The sequence below is a fragment of the Equus przewalskii genome, chromosome 7 (genome assembly GCF_037783145.1).
Source record: "Equus przewalskii isolate Varuska chromosome 7, EquPr2, whole genome shotgun sequence".
Lineage (NCBI taxonomy): Eukaryota > Metazoa > Chordata > Mammalia > Perissodactyla > Equidae > Equus > Equus przewalskii.
The window spans coordinates 39,570,723-39,575,258 of NC_091837.1; the positions used below are offsets into that span (position 1 = coordinate 39,570,723).

At 52.9% G+C, this 4,536-nt stretch overlaps 1 long non-coding RNA gene across 1 annotated transcript; it reads left to right on the forward strand.

Annotated features, from left to right (window-relative positions):
- Window positions 1-413: 413 nt before the first annotated feature.
- On the forward strand, window positions 414-4,245 carry LOC139084804 (uncharacterized). The gene is made up of 5 exons (XR_011542568.1): window positions 414-1,209; window positions 1,435-1,501; window positions 1,576-1,724; window positions 2,192-2,266; window positions 4,139-4,245. It is a non-coding gene; the product is annotated as an uncharacterized lncRNA (long non-coding RNA).
- The last annotated feature ends 291 nt before the right edge of the window (window positions 4,246-4,536 follow it).

Below are 4,536 nucleotides of genomic sequence, written 5' to 3' on the forward strand. Positions count from 1 at the left end.
AGAGGGCATTCTGTCCTCCCACCTTAAAGACAGACAGTCATCCCTCGATATCGGGATTGTTTCCAGGACCCCCTTCAGCTACCAAAATCCGTGGATGCTAAAGTCCCTTATATAAAACGGTGTGGTATTTGCGTGTAACCTAGGCACATCCTCCCATATGCTTGAAATCATCTCTACATTACTTATAATACATAATACAATGTAAATGCTGTGCAAATATATTTGTTTAGGGAATAATGACGAGAAAAAAGTTCTACATGTTCAGTACAGACACAACCATGGGAGGCCTTTCCATCCAGGATTGGTTGAATCCGCGGGTGCAGAACCTGTGGACGTGGAGGGCTGACCACACCTTTGTACCTGGAAAGCCAGGGTCCAGCGTAGGATTCCCAGACTCCTTGGGGATTTGCATCAGGAGTGGCGGTGAGAGGAGGGCTGGCCACCAGCCTCCAGCCCCAGCATCAGCTCGCCTCCCTTTCTTCTCGCCTCCAACTTCGTCTCACCTGGGAAGGATCTCCCAGGCATGCCTGTGGACACCCCAGTGCTCAGCCCAATCTTGTCCTCCCTCGCCCTTACAGAGCCGTCCCTGGGCCACCCGTTGGTGCACATCAGTGTCGCAGTCACCTGTGAGAGGAGGGGGCCCTGGAAGCAGGTTCCAGGATGTTTGGGCAGGGAGTCCTGAGGTCCTGGGTGCTGAAGCAGGGGAGTGGACCCCTAGTGGGGACATCCCAGCAGCCCTTTGGGAGGGATGCAGCCCACAAGCAGGGCCCTCTTGGCTGAGTCTGAGGGGATAATGGAGTTCTCAGTCCATGGCCTTGATACTCTCACGCCCTCCCGTCTGCTTGCTGTCTGGCCCCCGAGCCCTCCGTCTTCTCCTGTGCCTTTGATCACATTTCCCTTCTCCTCCACTGCCCTCTTCTGTTTCCTCCACAGTCAGTCATCTGCAGCAAGGACTCCGGGGTCACTGCCGAGGTCTGGACACTGGTGTTGAAACCCCCTCAGGACATAGGAGACAGGGATCACGTGCTTGCTCCTCCCGCCCCTTTTCTGTGTTGCTGTGACCAAAGAGTCAGGGTCCCATCCTCTCCTCTCCAAATGCCAAGAAGCCCCCGGGGAAGGACCACAAGGGGCCATGTCAGGCTCTGAAACTGGGCTAGTGATGGCCACCCATGGTCTTATTTTCAAGTAAAACTCCAGATTTTGACAAAGGTAATGACATCGGACCATTGTGCTTTCATGTGATGTGACTCTTGGCAGATAGAGGATGGGTTCTTCAGAAGGGAATGACTATCCCACTGTCGGCGTGCCAGGAGGGCCAGTGCTGCCATGGGAATGGAGACTGGTGCTGTGGGAGGTGGGAGGGGTGTTCCTCTCTCTGGGCATTGCCACCTGGCCTTCAAGGACTGTGACAAACTGCGGCTCTCCTGTCACCAGGGTGAGCAGGCTCTGGCTGCACAGCCACAACCAAGGATGGAGGAGTCGCCACCAGCCGAAGCTCCAGGTTAACTCTCGGGTTAAGCTCCTTTGCCCTCCAGCACCTCCAGCACAGCATTGTCGAAGCTTTCTCTCTGGCAGGCCTCTGGCAAAGCGGAGCTAAGGTCCTGCTCCTCTGGCAAATGGGCGCCTGGGGCCAACGTCAGCGGTGCCTGGATGTAGCTGTGACCCCATTATACTCTCAGTCCCGTCCAGCTGACGGATCCTGGTCACACCTGGAAGAATCAAAGGTATACAGGTGGCCTGTAGACTGTTAGACGCTAGCCTGGGTTGAGCGCAGTCTAGGTAAGGATATTTTCTTGGGTTCTAATTCTTTTGAAAAGTGATATTTCATATATAGTATTAAAGAAATATATTTGACCAGCCAGAACAACATGCTCACAGGCCAGATGGACATGAGAGGAACACTTATCCAGGGGGCCCGGGAGCATCTGCACTGTGGTGGTGGGCTGCGCACAGTGCGCAGCGTGCTGGGAAACAGGGAAATGCAGGGCCAAGCGCCACCTGGTCGGACTACCATGGTCAGGGCCTGCCTCTGTCCCTCATGTGCTCTGTGACAGACCCATGCCTCACCTGTCTGCACTCACGCCCCCGATCTGTGACACAGGTTCACACAGCAGCTAATGTCTAGGGTGGTTGTAAGAATTAGACGAGATAACCCACACGCAGGCATGTCGTGAACTTGCTGTTTCTTCAGCCAGGCGGCCGTGCAGTGATCATGCAGACAGAAGGTGACCTTTCAGGGCTGCCCCTGACACCTGCAGGGCCCAGGGTAAGTGTACAGATGGAGGCCCATGTATCATAGGACTGTATTTAAAAGTTATCATGCAATATTTGCAATATGCTCTAATTTCCCACTTTGACAAATATGTACCTTTATGATGCTCTGAAGGCCAAGTTTGAACTTAGAATTTTCCAACATGATGCTCATAATTCTCTGCTGGAATGTGACAGAATTGGAGAGCAGGCCCCAGCCCTCGACCTGACCCTCTTATCTTTGTCCTTGCAGCTCCACTGTGCACATGGGGCCTTGTGTGTTCAGGGTGGACGTCTCACCTGCACCTCCAAGTGGTCCACCCTGCCCAAGATGGGGGTGGGGGTGGGGTTGGCGAGCACTGGGGGTGAGACCGCCGCAGGGAAGCAGGCCTGTTTGGGCCGCTAAGGGCGGGGCACATAGACAAGACCTGGAACGCAGAGGCAAGTCCCCTCGGCCTTGCAGACGGCTCACTGTGTTGGGGAGATGCTAGAGGAGCCCAGCAGAGAGGCTCCTCTGGCCTGAATCGAGGGGCGACAGAGCTTCCAGGTGAGGGCTGGGCGGAAATGTGAGGAGCGCTGGCTCTGCCGTGGGGCCCCTGGGAGCTGGTGCCTCCCTACGTTTTCCTGGACTCCTCGCTTACCTCGCTGCTGGAGGTGGTGTCACCAAGTCAAAACTGTCAGTTAGGGGCTGGCTCCATGGCCGAGTGGTTAAGTTAGCGCGCTCCACTGCGGCGGCCCAGGGTTCAGATCCTGGGTGTGGACATGGCACCCCTCGTCAGGCCACGTTGAGACGGTGTCCCACATCCCACAACTAGAAGGATCTGCAACTAAGATATACAACTATGTACGGGGGTGGTTTGGGGAGATAAAGCAAAAAAAAAAAAAACGAAAAAACCTGTCAATTAATTTTCCAATTCTGGGGCTGAGTATCATGAGCATTTTTCATTTCAGATATGACAAGGACTGTGAATATAATATGCTTTGAACTGTGACAGGCAGGTGGGCCACGGCAGCCACTTGGGACCCTGCACTCTAGTTATTGCTCTTGGAGGCATCATTTAATTTGTCTCCATGTTGATCATTTATTCTAGGGGGGTCTTAAAATTAAGATCACCTGGGAATTAAAATCTCCAACCACACCAGGGGGAGCTTCCAATTCTGTGGTGGAACGCCTCAGATGTGTGGACTTTGAGTAAGCTCGTAGGGAATTTCAAATGTGCACTCTTATTTAAGACCCATGGATTTATTTATTGTCTTTCATGAAGCACACATTTAGTAAGTGTTGGCTCAATACCCCGAATTGTCCTTGGCTCTGACAATACAAAGATGACTGAGCCAGACTCTGCCAGAATAAGTGTCCCAGACAGGATGATAGCAGCAGGCACAGGACCTGGTGGGCATAAAGTTCTCGACTGAATTCCAAAGAGGGACAAGGCCTTCCCAGCAGAGAGAATATACGAACTGTTCTACTTTGACCAAGTATGGGGGGAGAGGTGGCTCCATAAAAGTGGTAAGAATCGGGGCCGGCCTGGTGGTGCAGCCGTTAAGTTCACATGTTCTACTTCGGTTGGCCAGGGGTTTGCCGGTTTGGATCCCGGGTGTGGACATGGCACTGCTTGGCAAGCCATGCTGTGGCAGGCGTCCCACACATAAAGTGGAGGAAGATAGGCGTGGATGTTAACTCAGGGTCAGCAAAAAGAGGAGGATTGGCAGATGTTAGCTCAGGGCTAATCTTCCTCAAAAAAACAAAACAAAATAAAATAAAAGTGGTAAGAATCAAGCAGCTAAAAATGTTAGCAAGTTCTGCAAACAACTTTCGTCAGCTAATGTGACAGTTCAGAGTAAGTGGAAGCCCCAGACACAAGGCGATCCCACACTCCCCCTGCAGCTCATTTCCAGGGCCTCCATCAGGTGTCACCCGCCTCCCCAGATTCTTCTCTCAAATGAAGCAAAGACCTTAGGCGGAGGAGGGAATTGATTTAAGACCCACTAACAGGTGAGTAGCAGTTTGAAACACACTGAGAAGGGTGATCTGACTCTGTGGTTGGATTTTGAGGGAGAGGAAAAGGGAGTGTGTTCAGGCTGGAGGCCCCCACTCCGGTTCCCTGCATTCCACACCCTGCGAAATCCACGATCTCTGGCTGCCCGTGGCTCTCCCAACCACGGGCAAGAAGCACCCGGCTGGCCAGAAGGTCCCCTCTGCCTTATGGGGTGTCCTGGAGGATGCCCCTACCGGCCATTAGGTTATTAGTTATTCCCATTTAAAAAATGAGTCTAGCCCTTCCA